Source organism: Nilaparvata lugens, chromosome 3 (assembly GCF_014356525.2).
Source record: "Nilaparvata lugens isolate BPH chromosome 3, ASM1435652v1, whole genome shotgun sequence".
Lineage (NCBI taxonomy): Eukaryota > Metazoa > Arthropoda > Insecta > Hemiptera > Delphacidae > Nilaparvata > Nilaparvata lugens.
In genome coordinates, this window is record NC_052506.1 from 71243395 (window position 1) to 71261938 (window position 18544).

Sequence of the window (18544 nt, forward strand, 5' to 3'; positions counted from 1 at the left end):
AAGTGAGGTGAATTGAGAGGGAAAGATAGTGAGAGAGTGAGAGAGAAGAGCAGCGGGCCAGAAATTCGCACTAGTAAAACCACTCATTACTCAACAGACTTTATGATCTCTTGCCAGGAATTCGCTCCTTTCCCGCCACCTAACAACCAAGCGCACAACCGCTTTCAAGTATTTCCTGCGCCCCGGGGACTGTTTCACGCTCAATTTCACAATATTATATTCTGAGGTTACTTAGTTCACATTTTCTGGTTATTTAGTTTCAATTAAAGAGGTTTTTCAGCGGAGTACCCACCTGCAAATGAGAAATTCCAGGAAAATTTTATCTGGTTCATGTGAAATGTATGACACCAATTTTATTCTGGAAATTGAAAAAAATTGTATGGTAGAATTAAGAGTGTGGCTCAATTCGTCAGGATGCACGGTGAAATATGTCAACATCCGCAGTATAGAAGCTAACTAAAATCTTGGCTCGGTAAAGGATTTAGAGGGGAGGAATTGGAATTTCTCATTTTAATTATTGCCAACACCTTTTCAACTTGAAATATCCAAGAAGATTTTCAATTTCCAAGACTTTTCAGTCACTTATAATAATTGATGATAATCAGCTTTTCCAAGACTTTTGCAAGGCTCCTTGAATTCCTTAAAAGAGCCAATAATTGAAAATGAAGAGGGAATGAGGAAATAATGAGCCAAGAAATTGAGAAGAGGTATAATCAATTCAGCCTCGCTTAGTCTGATTTTCGATCATAGTCATGATCATTACCAAATTCATAAAATATTTGAAAAAACATAATAATAGATCATTTATGAAAGCACATTACCTCTACATTGTAAAATTTGATTGATTTAGAATCTTATTCGACCGAACTCTATATCTACTCTGCTAGAGTCAAAAGCTGGTCTTTGTGTTGATGATAGAAATAAAAGGCTATTGACACATCCACGGACTGGAAATGTGAAAAATCCAACATTAACGATCTATAAACCCATATTTTATTGCACCAGACATATCAATTCCTAGCTTTGAACGACTTTGCAATAATTCCACGCGTAACTTTTATTCAGCTATTGGAATGCCAATTACTTCGGACGAGAAACATGGGCTTTCATCGCCATCGAGCAAAATATGGATGTCGACGGCGTGTTTTGTGTGCACAGAAACATAATTTCATTTTTACTGTCTGTTAACCAATTGATATAAATAGTCTGCTACATAAAATAAGTTGACAATAACCTTCTTTGTCAAGAAGGATATAAAAGATTTGATCTTTTATAAAGCTATTCAGGTTCTTCCCTATGCAGTATTATTATTATGATTACCAAGATCGGAGAAGACATGAAAAATATGTGTTACACAAACTTATCTACTCCTCAAACAAAAATCTTTTACTCGGAGAGGTGCTAAAATAGTAGTTTTATTTGCAACTTGTACAAATGAGCGATTCGGCATGCAATGACCTAATCAATTTTGTTTGTTCGCAAATGGCAGCTTAGCAATAAATCCAGAGATTTGGGAAGGGGAAAAGGGTGAACCTTATAATGAGAGTTACAATGGTGTGGGAGTGGGAGATTTCAAGATTTCTGAGAAACTTTGTACATAATTTCATCCATTTTCCATGACCTGCTCTCTGAAAACACTCAAAATAGTTGAATGGAATAACATACCATTGGAGTGGGAAGCAATAACTATTGCAAACAAATATATGACTCAAATTCTTGTCAGAAAATAATCGAATGCGAACCTTTACAGTACTTCAGTGTTTGTCGAAATTCACATTTCCCTCATTCTTCAATGATATGAGTTTTTCCAAAAGCTTCGATTTATCACATTCAGGACAGAAAATCATTGAATCAAAATGAAAGATTCACTCGCACAATAAAATAAGAAAAGTAATGAAAACCTTTTCAAATGAGGATCCTTATTGCATTGTGAATGTAAATAATCATTTTCAGAAGAATTCCAATTGAAAGCGGTAGATATATAATTTTCTAGATGGCTTATTTTGCGTAGCTCTTCATCGATTGTTCAGAAATGATGACGGCTCAGATTGTACAATGTCTTCCCTTTCTTTCTTGAATCGAATAAATTCTTCTGCTCGAAAAGATGAGAGCAATACAGTTTTAAATTCAAGGAATTTAATTATCTCCAATAAATGGAAAACTGTTATGAAATGTTCCTGTATTGCCAATTTAAGTTAACGAAGAATCTTTGAACAGAATGAGCTTCACGTCATGAAGGAACATTATTCAATTATAGAGATATAAAGGAAAATGTAGAAATAGTTCTAGTTTGTAGAGCTAAAAACGAGTTTGATCCGGAATTTCGATCGTGAACGATCGTGTCAAAATTCATAGACCAAGAACTGATTCTACAGCACAACACATACAACACGGAAACTCCAGTTTGAGTCATATTTCACAGGAATAATATCCAGAGAAGTATCCCGGTATGACATAGAGAATGGGCATGAAAGTTGGGGTTATTCGGCAAGAGTGCTCAGACTGTTTTATTAAAAGAATATATCAAGCTGTTTACCGCTCGAGGCAAGAAACCAGGTTCCGGGGAGACAGCATTGCAGACAATGCAGCAGTCGTCCAATCAGGGACTTGCATGAGGCTTGTACGATGTAGACAACATTGAATAGATTGCAAATTTGTGTGTAAGAGGTTGTGGAGATGCAGTGGATTGCGTCTAGACAAGATGAAGGGAAGACTAATGAACAATGGGGGATACATCCTCTGCTGACGTCATCGGATAATCAGGTAATCCGTTTTAGAACACCTCTTGCTATGAGAATAGTTGAGTATGGCACATATTAATTACAACATAGCACAGTGTGAGTTAATTCACAAACAGAAATTGCACATATGACTCAGTGATACTTGAAATTTATCATACGTGTGTGAATGCATATGTATTATCATGAATCTCATCCACAGGTAACTGTTATCATTGCACATGAAAAATATGACCAATGGTAGTAGCCAAATAAATGATCAACAATAGATTAAAAAAGAGCTGTTGAGTAGCAAAAGCTGATTTATAGCGGTATAGCTCTCAAGTTAATGCAAATCTAATATTGAGGATAAACCAGGCATTTCATCATGGCTGTTGTTCCATTGGAATTGAGAGACTTCAATCTACAGACTTATTAATCAAGGCGAAGATCAACATTGATGTTGAAGAGCTGAGAGGTATTGATATCATTTTCATGATTCCGTTACGAATTAATATAATAATGCGTGTCATCAAAATAATACTCACAGGCTCACTCCATCGATCATCTATTTGATAGCTAACCATCATCACATGAGGCTTTGTGTGAGGCGCCCCTGTAGATAAATCCCCATTTTGAAGCGTCCAACCACCACTTATCAGCTTCTGGCAATTTATGACAATCGATGTAATTTATGTAACAAATGATTTGCACAAGTAGATCCATTTGAGCGACACGTGTTGGCTTAACATCCTGAGAGAATTTATGCCGAGTTGGTTTAGGCGATTTGACAGATGATCCTTATTTAGTATTCACACTATAATGTCCATGGAGGTGGCTGCAATAGCGGTCTGCAGCTGAATGCCGAACGTGAATTATGTGCGGTGTTCGCCCATTGGCCCGACCGACCCCATTCCAACCCCAACGCCAAGCCCCATTCGCCCATTCAAATAGATTACTCTCGGTATCATACGAGGTTTGCACGCGAAAACGTCTATGATGGAAGACTGCATCGGTGGCAGCGGATTTTCGCAAAGCTTCTTCTTGTTCATATTCAGCATTTTTCAACAGATTCGACGCCAGACAATCTTTCCACACACGATCTGGCTTTACTCAAGCCACCTCTCCACCAATAACGATTTCTGTGCTAGATTCAAAACGACATGATAATCTAGATGAGCCGATAGAAGAGTATATTCATTCACTCCACAGCATTGCAGAGTTGTTCTTCCTAGATTCATGAATCTTTTATGTTTATACCGAGCTGAGAGGGTGACATAAGTAGAAACAGTTTCAAGGTTCAAAGTTACAGATGAAGGAAGTAATTTAAAATTCTCAAATGCATTTTTGATAATTGTTAACAGACCACGTTTTTGAATATTTTAGGCTACCAATATAACACAATATGTCAGGGGTTGAATTGTTGACCGAGCGAAGTGAGGTCTAAGATTCAAGTCGACGGTTTTGCAATTCTCTTTATATTTATATGTTTAAATGTTTATATGTTGTGCATTTACAGCGAAACGCAGCAATAGATTTTCATGAAATTTGACAGGAACTTTTCCTTTTTGAATTTCGCGTCGAAGTAAACATAAAGTTTTTTAAAATTTTGCATTTGAAGGATAATACAAAAGGAAAAGGAGTTTCCATTGAACACCATGATTACCGTAAAAATCAGACTATAGAATTCATCATAAATCAGCTGTCTAGTGGATTATAATACTACCCGTTCAAAAACATCGAACATCTTGAAAATGTATCTTTCCATCAACGTTAGTAGACAGTTTTCTACTAACTTTGTCTTCCCATAAGCTGAGGCCATAATTCTAGTTTTGAGTTATTGATATGAAACATTTTTTTTACATTTTTCTTTCGTAATCTGATGATTAAAATTGCAAAAAATATGATTGAAAAGAAATCGATTTCTAAAATCATGAAAAGTGAAAAATGAAGTTTGTAGGAAATCAGCATTATGGTAGTTTATTTTGTTAATTTCAACACACCGATTTTCCGCCAACACAACACAGAATGTTCTCTGATGGGTTGATTGAATTGGCGTATCGACGGCAGCCAGACCTGATAACAACGCTCACACTCACATTCCGGGACGACTCGTCACGGTACGATAGGACAGAAAGCTCTCTGTTTATTTAGGATTTTTTCTAGACATTTTGAATTGATAAATTATTTTATTAATTTTTGAGAAAACATAACAACAGGTTAATGTAACTTACTGAGCGCGAGGTCTACTGTTCCCAGAACTACTAGTAATTCAGAAAGAACTTAATGACACGAAAATAGATTTGTGTAATTATCAAGACTTTCATAGAAAAAATATATTAAATTCGATCATAGAAAAATAGAAACCATATTCAGCATATTGAATGCTGAACCACGATCACTTGGTCGCATTTATTCTGTGTTACATTCAGGTTTTAACGATCAGCTGAACTGAGGTGGTGCATATGGGCCTACGGATATTATATCCTCTTTTGTTTGATTCAGATGATTCGTGGAAAGAAAGTGATACTGAGTCAATGGCGATGTGATCAATACTTGAGAGTAACAGGTTCAGCTGGCAAGAATCACTTAGCCTGTCTGCAAAGAAGAATGTAGAGGCAGCGATCTTGAAGAATTCATCAACTGGGTCCAGCTGTGTACAACGAAGAGGCGTGAGAATAATAACAGCTGTGCTGGCGGATGCCATTAAAATCAGAAAGGGTTGATGCTTGGTTATGGTTGGGGGGGGGGGTGAGAGAAAGGGTTAGTTGGTTGGGGGAGGGGGAAAGGAAGAAGGAATCGTTATCATTGTGGCACTCAGCGGCTGTGCGGACCAATAAAACTAACGACGTGTCAACCTAGCCGCGCGACGGATATTTCTTAGCCGACGCGATCGTGCGGTCTCAGTTTCGGGGACGCTTGTTGTCCGCGAGTGCAGTGATAGCGCCCGCTGCTCCAAACAAAATCAGAAAAACTGGATCATATTTCATGGACGCACAAAGGACGTTTCGGCGACAACCTTGCGCTCGCTCCCCCTCGCCCCCCCCACCCAACAACACGGGCAAAATAAATAACTTCTTTCTACGTTCAGCACCATAAACTTGAACCTTTCTTCCCTGCTGCTGCCTATCCACCCTTCCTCTCCACCGGTATCCGAGACAATCTTCGAGGCTGTTGCTTATTCTCCTCTCAACCCTCACTCTGATAATGTATTTGACAATAGCCCCAAAGATTGAATCAGCTACACTGGACGGTTGTAAAACTATGGCCTAAGCCACAGCAGTAGTCATCCCATAGATATCCCAAATAACGATGCTGCCCAACAGAAAAAGCATCAGTTCATGTCGTGATATCGTAGAGAAATCAAATTTACACAATCACGAAATGAGCTTGGCAAGAGATGAACAAATAAAGTTGGTAACAGAACGCTATATGCTGTACTGCAGCACTTTTTCTACTTCTTGTGGAGTTTCCATTTTCAAACCGAGAATCTGATTTCCGATTTCGGAAGGATTCCATTGAGAATCGGTGGGAAATTGAGGTTGAGTGTGATAATTCAATGCTACAATAAATGAGAATAAATGTTTTTAAATCCAACCCATGAAATTATTTTAATTACAGGCATGATTGATTTGAATCTATTTAACCACAAATTTTAACAATATAAAGTGTACCTACTGTTTGCTGAGAAGCTTTATCTGTGTGTTGAGCTCTGATAATTAAAACACTCATAATTGATTATCAAACGCAGGATATATATTCCTTAGTCTACTATAAATTAGATTTAAAAGGTTAATTTTCTGTAATTTGAAGAACAGGCTGATCTTGTAAACTTATCTAATTTTACTAGAGTCCTAATAATTCCTGTTTGAGTAACTTCCCAACCTTAGATTTTGTTAAATTTTTTGTTTGCTGAATTAATTTATTTTTTTAAGATCTCTGTATTAATTTTGGCTCACCTGATTTCTTAAGGCCTTAAGTTTATTTCTAGTCAGTTGAAATATATTTGTAATGTTCACAAAAGTCAGGTCCATTAAAGTCATATCTCTCTCTCTCTCTATAAATATGTTGTTCCTTCATGTTGTCCCTTCCACACCAGATAGTAAGTCAAGTAGTCTTTATTTTGTTACGTGATTCAAAATTAATTCTAAATTTTTACTGCCAACCAAAGAAACGTAACAGTAGAATATGATGAGAATTATCAATTAATGAAGCTTGAGAGTTGAAAAATCGTGTTCAGCGACCGGAAATACATAAGATAGCGTTCCTGAAATATATAATTTGAATGCATAGACAAGTGGAGCGTTGCGATAGGCAGGCCGCTTCGCGCATTAATCATAGGGGTGGGCCGCGCCGCAGCGTAACAGTGCTACTTATCCCCCTCCCACCACCATATCTATGACCGCAACCCCCAAACTATATACATCATTGGATTCAGGAAGAAACGGCCTACAACGTTTATTGGGAACCTTTTCTTCTTAATCGACTAACAACTCAAATATTCGAGAAATAAAAAAAGTCTATAATAAAAAAATACATTTTTCGAGATATTTTATTTTTTTACGGAAAAACTATGTGGTTTATCGTAAAAATGTAGAGGACCATATTGAAAGCCAGTTATATGAAGATGATATTCAGAAAAGATTCAAAGCTGTACTATGAATAGTAACTGCAGGACAGGCGATTTTATAAGCGCGCGGTTTTTACAACTTACCCCCCTCCCCCCAATCTGTCGACCACCCTGGGACGTGACGACATCGAGTTTCATATACACTAAAGACCCCCTAACAATAATCCGAAGTCAAATTCTCTGCCTCTCTCATGTATGCTCAATGTAAGCCAGCGCCTCGACTATATAACATCTCAAGAGCCAAAGACCAAAGATACATCCTCCAAAGAGATGCATATCATGCATAACCAGTCTGTGGAGAGACAACCTCAATGTCTTCAGTTCAAAACAAAGACGTGCATCTGCATATTTAGTTCTCAATAGAAACGCCACTTCTACTTCATTGTCAACAAAGTTAAGCAAAGCTGCAGCCGATTGGCTGAATAAGCGTTTCATTGTCTCCAGTGTCGAGCTGCATACAGAGAAATCCGTATCTGTCCGGCATGAGATGTCGTATTGGATTTGCAAAGCTGAACTGAGCCAATGCAAAGACGCAAGTCTAGGAATCCAACGTTTCGTTACGAGAACCGTCTGCTACACCAATCATTAGCATCAAACAACTTGGACCGATACAAAACAGCATTTGTCTGTCTGAATGAGAGGATTTCATTGATTTAGGCCAAGTCCTTTCAGTTTATAAGCCGATAAACTGATAGGACACACAGACCACTACAGTTCGCTCAGTTCGCTCAGAGTAATGAAGTGTCCGATTTGGTTAGTCCATCAAATAACGAGCGCATTGCAACAACTGTTCTCCGTTCTATATTAATTGGATGAAGCAACGCAACTGAACCAGAAAGCGTTCACTAATATGTCATGCAATAAATCGAGCTTTTAGCATATATGAAGTGTGTTACGCAACCTTTCACCCAACAAATAATAACTTATAACAAAAATATGATTCCTAGTGAAATGGCCTAGTGGATGGCTCTTAGAGTGAACCAAAATTCCATCACTGACAGCAGAAAATTTTACTAGACTGATTCATATCATAGTTTCATGTTCTATTTTTTATAGAATGATGGTTTCTCCGAGCTTCACTGAACTTCAAATGATAGAATCCATTCAAGAATTGAATTAACCATGAGCCATCAGTAAGTATTTTTTTATCAGAGTTATTGGTTAATGGGAGAGTGCATCTTATCCAATAAAAATCTAGTTCCAAAAAATGATTTTATCTCATGAATAATCCAAAAAAGTATAGCATTTAAATTTAAAGAAGCCGTGGAAGCTATAATTGTTATCGAACTCAATCTTTTTCCTCGAATTGTCCTTTACTAAACTTATAAATCTGCTAATATATTCATGCCTAATAAAGAATGCCAACACATTGTTGGATTTATTTATTTCCGGATATGGAACCGTATTATTTTGCTTGGTGTTGAACATGAGAGTACCAAATATTGTTTTTTAGTTATCTTGGTAATCGCGATACTACTCACGAATATCAATATATAAACAGATATAAGTTGATCACCGATATGTGTGTGAAATAACGTACTATAGATATGCTATGAATATCTGGAAAGTCGTAAATGACTAGAAAATAGGTGGTAGGAGAGTGGAGGCAAATATATGGATGGCGTCATTGAAAGGTGATTTTTCATTGTGCCACTGGGATTTGGATTTATAAGAGCTCAATCGGGTAAGCTTTATATTCGACTTGGGCGTTCTATTGCGCGTTTCCAAAGGGCTGTTCGGGGATTTATGGACATGACTGCCTCCGCTGGCAAGGCTGGCCTGCTCTAGCAGGTTCCTCCAACCCAACGGTAAGCCGCTTACGTTTTAAGGCCAATTAAATTTTCCAGCTTCGACCAGATTGAGCAAACGCCTTCCCGAAAATTCCGTACTGCCTCAACTATAGTTCGACAGGGTCGTGTTCTCCTTTATTCGACCAGTAAGTCCATACTACATACTTCTTCTTCCTTCTTGAACTGCATAGGAAGGAAAAAATCGATGAAAATCAGGAAACCCATTATTTGAACGCAATCAATTCAACTTGAAACTATAAAGATCTATCATGATTGATTTAGAAACTTTCCTACTAATATTGTTGTATCACCAAATTCCCCTTCACCATCTACTTCTCCTATTCAAGATGTTTTCTTGTTATTATTTGACTTTCAATTTTTCTCATTCTAAGAGATATTCTTGCTGATGGTTTATAATCATCAATGACATTGTATGATTATAAAAAAGAGACTGATTAAAAATTAAGTGTCTGATTCCAATGAACTTATGAATAAGGAGGAAATACTTTATTTTCATTTGAATATTCTAATGTCCAATATTCTATATAGATTGGAACCAAATAGTATAGGCTGGAAAGTAATAACTCTTGATTACTGAAAAGTGACGTAATGGAAAGTTCAGGCCACCAGTAACGTTACGTTTCTACTCTCCCTGTCTGTGAATATCTAGATTAGGAGAGCGGAAGAACAATCCAAAATTGTTGAGGAAATGTTTTTTATTTGTGGTAAGATGGTAGAATTCTGGAAAATTCTTTCTCTGAGTTACAGACGGTTTTAAAATATTGGACTGTAAACAGCAAATTCTAGATGTGAGCCAACACTTGCCTTCAACGGAAATACTCAAGTAGTTTCTCCATGACCTACTAATAACTTTGCTTGCAAGGATCAGGTACAAGTGTTCTAGACAGACTGAAAGATTATAGCAGCTTTATTAGAGGAAACAAGCGTGAAAATGACATGTGAGGTTTACACGAGAAGGCAGGAAGCAAAGCTGAGGCCGCAATGCTCAAATATTGCACGTCAAAATCAATTTGCTAGCAGTGAACAGAAACAATGCTTGGTTGCGTTTGGATGATTGAAAACAGTTGGTAGTAAGAACCTCACTTGTTGTTCCCCCCTTATTAGCTGGTACGTTAATGATGAATTAGGTAGAATAAGATTATCGTTCGGTGTTAAAGTTCAAATATTGGAAATTTGTCAAGTAATTCTGAAATGCAATAATTAACAGTAAAAGATTCATCAGTCTGTTTTTACGAGGATTAAATTGATACAGTACTTTTCTTCTTGGTAACGTTTCAGTTTTCCAATTGTGTGTACATTATGTCTATTACCAGACACTACTAAAGATTATACTGAGTATAAAGTATACTGAGTAAAGAATGATCAAAATCTCACCAGAACAGCGATGAAGAGTTCTTCAACTTACCTGAAAAAATAAAGCATTATTAGTAGGCAGTTCGTTTTGTTACAGAATGTATCTTTGAAAAGTTATCATACTAAGTGCCGGTTGCACAAAAGCCGGTTGAATTTTAACCGTGAATTATTCCAGGAGAACCAATCAGAGAAACCGTCTCTGTAGTATTATCATACTACAAAGTATTTTTTAGAGTTTTACAGAATTCAGGATATCCTTTTATGGACACCCTTTGAACTATGGACGTTCCAAATTCATTATTTATCTACTGGTCATAGCCTCTAAGATTAGAAGAAAAACCAAACTAGAAATAAAAACCTGGACATCACTAACTTTTTCTTTCATATCAACGTATGAATCTCGGGATTTCTGCTCAAACTGTTCGCAGGGCCAATTCTTTTAAATACATTTGTTTAAAGTGGACTCGCTTACAATTTTTGCACATTTTTTCTCTTTTTTCCTACTTTCTTCACCAATACTTCCCTTTTCTTCTCCTCTTCACCCTTCATTCCTTACTTTTATACCTTTTACCTGCCTACACTACATGATATACCATAGTTTGCTAGGTATTTTTCCACCTTTCTTTCTTTTCAGCACACCCCAACATGAAGCCTGTTTTTGTATTTTATTAGAAATTTATTTTTGATTGTGACTTTTGTGTTTCGTTTTCTTTTATGTTATATTGTGTTGATTTGAATGAAATTATTGATTGATTGATTGATCTCAATAAAGGAACATCATAAAACGAATATTTTCTTCAAAATAATATTGATTGGAGGTGAATATACATTTTTCCAACAGGTCATGTTCAACAGAAATAGAAGAAGAGCTTCATTTTTTATAAGACGCTTGTTTCATTATTAGATAACGTGAAACATCGACGTGATAATCTGACAGCTCTTTAATAAGGAGCAAAATCTTCAGGCGACTCATCAGTTTTGTTTTTCAATAATAGACCAAGAAAACCTCTTGAACATGAATTTTGAATAATCTTGAAAATAAGATACAGAAAAGCAGTTATTGGATCTATAGGCCTTTGGCTATTAAAAAAGTTGATTGACTATGCCCTGAATAGCTAGAAGGAAGTATAGACTGATGAGACTACAGAGTTTCTTTTGTTCACAAAAATAAGAGCATAACGTTATAAATTCAAAAGAAACATGAAGCAACAGTAATTAATAACGTGCTTATCCTGATAAAGCCTAAGAAGAAAGTTTGTACACAGATAAGAGTTCGAGTAGCACAAATTAGGGCAAGGTTTTGAAGTACGTGTGTACCTTTTATCAAGCTCCAAATGAAATAGTTGATATTAGTTGAGATATAGTAGACCACAGTAGCGGAAATTAACAAAAAGAAGAAATAGCACTACAAGAGGCGTGGCTAACGACTGGCAAACCCTTCCTCATGGATGATAGCTAAATAGCTTTTCTCTCAGTTCTTACGCCATTTTTTTACATAGCATATCTTTCACAAACCACCTCTTCCCACTGCTGTAGGGGTTTTCCTTCAAGGTACGAAATCAACTGTTAGAACTGATCAAGCAGAACTTTCAAATTTCTGTCTTTCCAGTATTTTGTAATATATTATCTAAAGCTTTTGTAATATTACTCGCAATAGTATTGGCAATAAATGATTCATAAAATCCTCTAGAATACAGGTACTGAAAGTCGGATGATTGAATAATGAGAAAAATAGGAAGAATGTACTTTAGATTTCCATGACCAATTTTCATCTCTTCCTATCTATACTGCTAGATAGTATAAAATACTATCCAATTCTCATACTTAGATACTTCTATATTCATAATATGGAATTTACATTCTATACATTCGAAATTCTCTCAAAATAACGCTACAACTGAGAATAAATATGGGGTTGGGTTTGTGTTAGCTGTTAATTACTAGCCTATCAGTGATTGTGAGTGGATTGTATGTTAAGGTTCTTACTGTTGACCATGGAATTATAAGAAGTATAGAAATTCAGGATGGACCAAAAAAGCTTGAAACCGAGAATGTGATATGGCCATTCATTAATCTTACAGAACAGTATTGTAGGGAAAATTGAACTGCACAAGCAAATCTGAAATATGATGTGGGTGGAATGTCAAATGATAAACTCTTTGTTGGGAGATGAGATATAAAATCAAATCAATTTATTCTGGCGTAATTCGCTGGATTTAAAATCGATAAAATAAATTATGAAAATTAATATTATATCAAACTAAATTTGAGAAAAATTCAGATTTGAACGCATTAAAAGCAGTCTTTCTTTCAATTGTTTAACACATAAAAAGCAGATTAAAACGCATTAAACACAGATTAAAAGCATTCACTTATCGACTAAGAAATAATTACAATAGTTATTATTCAATAATATATTTCATATGAGAAATTGAAAGCTGCAGAGAAAATTCAGAGTTAATTGACAAGTTGTCACATCTGCATCTGTTAGATCAGTAATCAAATTGCATACTCCTCTGGTCAGTTGAAAATTATGTTTAGGTTGTTAGGGGAAAGAAAAACACTTGACTGAATCATATTCAATGGCGAAGCTTAGTTCTAGCATCACAAATAATAGCCGATGGACTCATCAATTTATTTAGAATTTTATCTAACATGATAATCAATCAATGCAGAATGCTTAAAAGCATTCCGGCAGTGCATATAAGCTTCAATCAGAAATATCAATGGAATATTTATTATTTAGGCTAGCATTTATGATTTCGTTCATTTGTAGATTGAATTGAACGACGCCGAATAATTGAGCAGCAGTTAGTCACCAGTTTTGTACGTTTTTGCTGCTAATAATTCGCTTAGAGTTTAATTCAAAGTCATCGCCTGAAATGCTATGCTGAAAATTGGCAGCTGTGAATCCGAAATATTCAGGCATCGTTAAAATAACTGCCGGCAACAATAAATCACCTCTTCCAGGGCCAGAGCCCGGCCAGACCAGCAATAACTCACAGCTCGATGGAAGGGCACACTGGATAGAATCCTAAATTGAATGGTATGAATGATATTTCAGACGAAAAAAATCCAGAACAACGCTCAAGAGAAACATTTATTATTAAACCGCCTATACCTTCTAAGTCGCAAGTAGAATTCATTGTCTTGAAAAAAAATAAAGAATTCTCAGCAGTCGAGAAGCTGAGAGAATGAAAATCTGGAATTCCTGGAGATATTTATTAAAAAAATCAACTGTTTTTTCAGTTTGCATAATTGAATGGAAAACTCAATTCAATCTTTAAAATCTTTGAATAACAATAATTATCTATCTCTATGATAAATCTCTTTTCAATACCTCACTATAAATTTAATCACACCATTGTACTTTTCACCACAATTCTCGAAAACAGCGGATTATTGTTTATCTTATCTTTAAACGCAACTTTCAGTTAGTCTATTATGTCAAAATATGAATTTGAGTAGTGTCTGCTTGCCCGTGGTTGAGTATGTTGTATTCACACGAATTGATTATTATAGTTATCTCAATCCAAATAGAAGCATTATTCATCAACAGTATTTTTCCAGGAAATTAAGCCACAGTATCATCTTATTCCATTCTATGCCATCCACAAGACGTTTTATTTCAAGAATATACACTAAATAAAACTTGTATGCCTAGAATACTTGCTAGAAAACTTGTGGAATGCCAAGTAAAATCATATTATATTTAATCATCATGGTGATCAACAGTCAAAGTTTGTAGCGTTTTCGATCAGTTCACATGTAAACTTGGTTAAAAGGGCTGTTCAAAAAGGATTCACATTCGCCCTATTATACATTTAAGCGTATATGATTAGATACCATATTGGATATATGTGTCATTATTCACTTGAGCAGCTTTAGAGCACAAATTGGTTCGACAGTGTAGATAGCTGAATGTAAGATACATTTAAAATTTTCTGTTGAGACTTATTAAACCGTAGAACAAGAGATTAGTGTTTCCCATTCCGCCACAAGAATGCCTTTGTTGATGTGATACATCCATCCATATAACATGCTCGAAATCACCACAAACTAAAGTTCACTGATTCTCAAAGCCCCGTAAGAAGCTTAAACCCCAAGTCGTGATGAGTAAACGGGAAACCTAAATTTCTGCTGTCTGGAAGATAAATGGGGCAGCTCAAGATTAACAACTAATAAGAACGTACCGAGCAAATAGGTCGACTGCTATTCCAGTAACATGGGGTCGACGCCATATTTGAAAAGTAGAGAAAGAAATGTGGAGCCAAAGAAAACTCAGATGAAAAAAGACCGCGAAACAGAAAAAAGGAGAATTGACTCTCCCGCATCCCACTGGCCTTGAGGGCCAATTTCGAAGTAAGAATTGAAACAAAAGTTTCGTAATAATCCGCGTGAAACCGAAACCCGCTTCCGAGCCGGAGTTACTTGTATTTCCTCTTAGCGGTTGAGAACTAATCAGTGGAAAGAAAGTTCAGAGCAAAACACCCTCCGCCCGACAGCTGATGCCAAGACGCGCGGTAATTCCAAAACGGTCACCCATAAAATCATACAGATTTTACGATTACCATTGCATCAAGAGCTTGAACTGTATAGTTACGGGCTCACAAAGCATGCGCCACTTTCCAATCATAAACCTTCTGACGAGAAAAGATCCTAGGAGGATGAAAATCCATTTTTAACAAACTTTGTCTTCTCTTGAGATTTCTATTTTCCTTGGATTAGAAAATTTACATAATATATGAATTCGATGAAATAACTGGGAGACTTTGTGATGTAAGCGTGGAAATATGACTTGGTTTCATAATAATATAATAGACTTGGTTTTATATAAATATACCATGATCAAACTAGATGAAGTATATCTATTAATATATGATTCAAAATCAAATCAAAATCAAAATCAAATCGTTTTTTATTTTGACAAAAAAAAACACAACTCAGTGAAATAAAGATATAAACTTCTATACAGTTAGTTCCTGTCAAAATAAAAATACTACTTGCTAAATTATTTACAATTTGTATGCAAGTAGGAGGTCAGTGAGAAAAGATTTTAATGCTACATTCACACACACACTCACACATCTTTCTCTTTCAAGTTGGTATGTGCAAAAAAGGTAAAATAAGTATTATAATAGAATGGGAATCAGATAATTACAGAAAAATAACTCTCAATAGTTTCAGGCAGACATCCAGTAAGCCATTTTGATATTTGTTTTTTCAAAAGTATTTTGTTCTCAATATTTCTTATATAATCAGGTAGATAGTTGGAAAATGTTGGCCCCAAAAAGACAAAGGATTTCTGAAAAAAGTGTTATACACTCTGGGGTGTCTGGCTGAATTTTCAACTACTCTTCTAGTTCTGTATACATTATCATTCTCGAACATTTGCCGACTTCGATTGCCTGATAACATGTAAAAGGATGATAAGACTTTCAAAACATATTTATAGCGCAATGGCAAACAATCGAAAAATTGAAAGATAGGAAAAGAGTGTTCGATCCTGCTCACACCCTTCATACACCGTACTATGGCTTTTTGAAGCACAATTAGAGGTGCTAGATGGGTTTTGTAGGTGGATCCCCAGCAACTAATGCCATAACTTAATTTGGAATCCACCAGAGCAAAATAGAGTTGCCTGAGCACAGCTGAAGGAATGAATTTTCTAAGGTGGTAGATTTTTTTTAGAATATGGCGGAGATAATTTTTTAATTTACAAATGTGATGAGACCATGAGAGTTTCTCATCCACTACCAGACCTAGATACCTGATGGAATCAGTTTGTGCCACAGTACCACAATCACAATTGATTTGACAAGAAATTGTATGAAATTTTAATGGGTGAAGGAGTTGCCAAGGAGTAGACAATGTGAATAATATATATTTGGTTTTAGAGAGGTTTAGGGCTAGGCCATTCTTATTGAACCAGGAAAGCATTCTATTCAGATCTTCTTGCATAATTTTATTTAGGTTTTGCACGTCTGTATTACAATAAGAGAAAGCAGTATCATCTGCAAAGGAAACTGGAATACCATTAAAATTACCTGAGAAAAGGTCACTTATAAAAATGAGAAATAAAACTGGTCCGAGTACTGAACCCTGCGGGACCCCACAGTCCACTTCCAGGATCTCACTTTTGGCATCCCCCAGGGCAACATATTGCACTCTTTTACTCAAATATGATCTGAAACAATTCTGAGGCACACCTCTTATACCAGCCCTAGATAGTTTGTCAAGCAGTAGCGAATGTTTAACTGTATCAAAGGCCTTTCTGATATCTAAGAAAAGACCAGATACCGGAGGAGCAACTCTGGCATTCAGGCTATTATATAATGTTGACATGAAGCTCTGAAGAGCCATTTCCGTATTACAACCTTCACGGAAACCAAATTGACGTGCATAAAAAAAATTTGTTGAATTTAAAAAGCATAATATTCTTTTTTTGACAACCCTTTCCAGAAGCTTGGAAAAAATCGATAACAGTGAGATTGGTCTATAATTGTTTAATTGAGATTTTGAACCACTTTTAAAAATGGGAATTACCTTGGCTAGTTTCATTGCTGTTGGAAATTCACCCGTTGATAAACTATGATTGAAAATATCAATCAGAATGGGAATCACAACAGTTGCAATAGACTTTATCATTTTTGATGATACATCATCATCCCCTGGAGCCTTTCCTTGCTTAAGATCGTTCATATACAAGAGGAGTTCATCATATGTTACTGGCTCAAAAAAAATAGAATGTGGGCAGTGGGGAATTTGAAAGAAATCGTCAGTCTCTCCCAACTCCTGATCAGCACCGTTTGTGACTGAAGATGCTACTTCTTTAGAGACATCAACAAAAAACCTATTGAAAAGATTGGCCAAATCACAAGGATCCGTTATAATATTATTACCATGTTCAATTTTAAATTTATTGTTACTACTTTTCTTATTAGAGTTACCACATAATTTATTCAAGATAGACCACTTTTTTTGAGGTGGCAGGTCATTAATTGTGGAATAATATTTCTCTTTTTCTATTCTGATCCAGGATTTGATTTTCTTGGAAAATGATTTCAATTTGGCTTTTATTTGAGTATTTTCTGGATTTCTTTTAACTTTTTTAATCAATTTATCTCGGGAATGGATTGCTTCACATAAACCATTTGTTATCCAGGGTTTAAGTTTTCTTAAATGCGTCCCTCTTGTTACTATTATTCTAGAGGATTTAGAACATTCAATAAATTCATTCAAAGTGTTTAGAAATGTATTAAATTTGAAATCTAAGCCATCACTGAAGAGAACATCACTCCAGTCATGAGAGCGCAACATTTCCTGTAAGCGCCCATAGTCTAGAGTAACCCTCTCCCCAATAACACATTTATTAACTAGCCTATTAGTTTGACTGAGCGTTATGGCTACAGCTTTGTGGTCACCTATTGATGTTTCTATTACAGTACCTTTAACAAAATGGGAAAAATTTTGTGATCTGAAATATATATGGTCTATGCATGTGGAAGAAGAATCTGTTACTCTGGTAAACATGTTTATAATTTGCTCATAACCGTAAAAACTCAATATATCAAGATAGCCATCAACTTTATAATCATTATTGTCATTATTTAGTATGTTCAAATTTATATCACCAATTATGATAGAATCGCCTGCCGGCAAGCTTTCTAGTACAGCGCTGAAACTTGTTAAAAACCGCTCAAAGTTGAAGCCGTGCCAGCGATAGAGACATAAAATATTAAATTGGTAGTTATATGAGCTACATCGCAGAGTTATCAAATCCGCACCCTCGATGTAACCATCTACACTTTCACATACAAAATCAGACAATTCAATTGAGTAGTAAGCTATTATACCAGTAGCAAGAGTAAAATTGGAAATACTGGGAATTTGCTCATAACCATCGATGTAGAATTGAGATGCCTCATCACTTGAGTTCAACCATACCTCGGACAATATCAGAACTGCAGGCCTGCGACTCCAACAACTGATATGAGTTAACAAGCTATCAAAATTACCTCTAATTCCTTGTA

At 35.8% G+C, this 18544-nt stretch overlaps 1 protein-coding gene across 1 annotated transcript in view; it reads right to left on the bottom strand.

The window, feature by feature from the left end:
- The window catches only part of LOC111046550 (neural-cadherin), a 680352-nt gene that overhangs the window by 60142 nt on the left and 601666 nt on the right, over positions 1–18544 (bottom strand). The window lies entirely within an intron of this gene.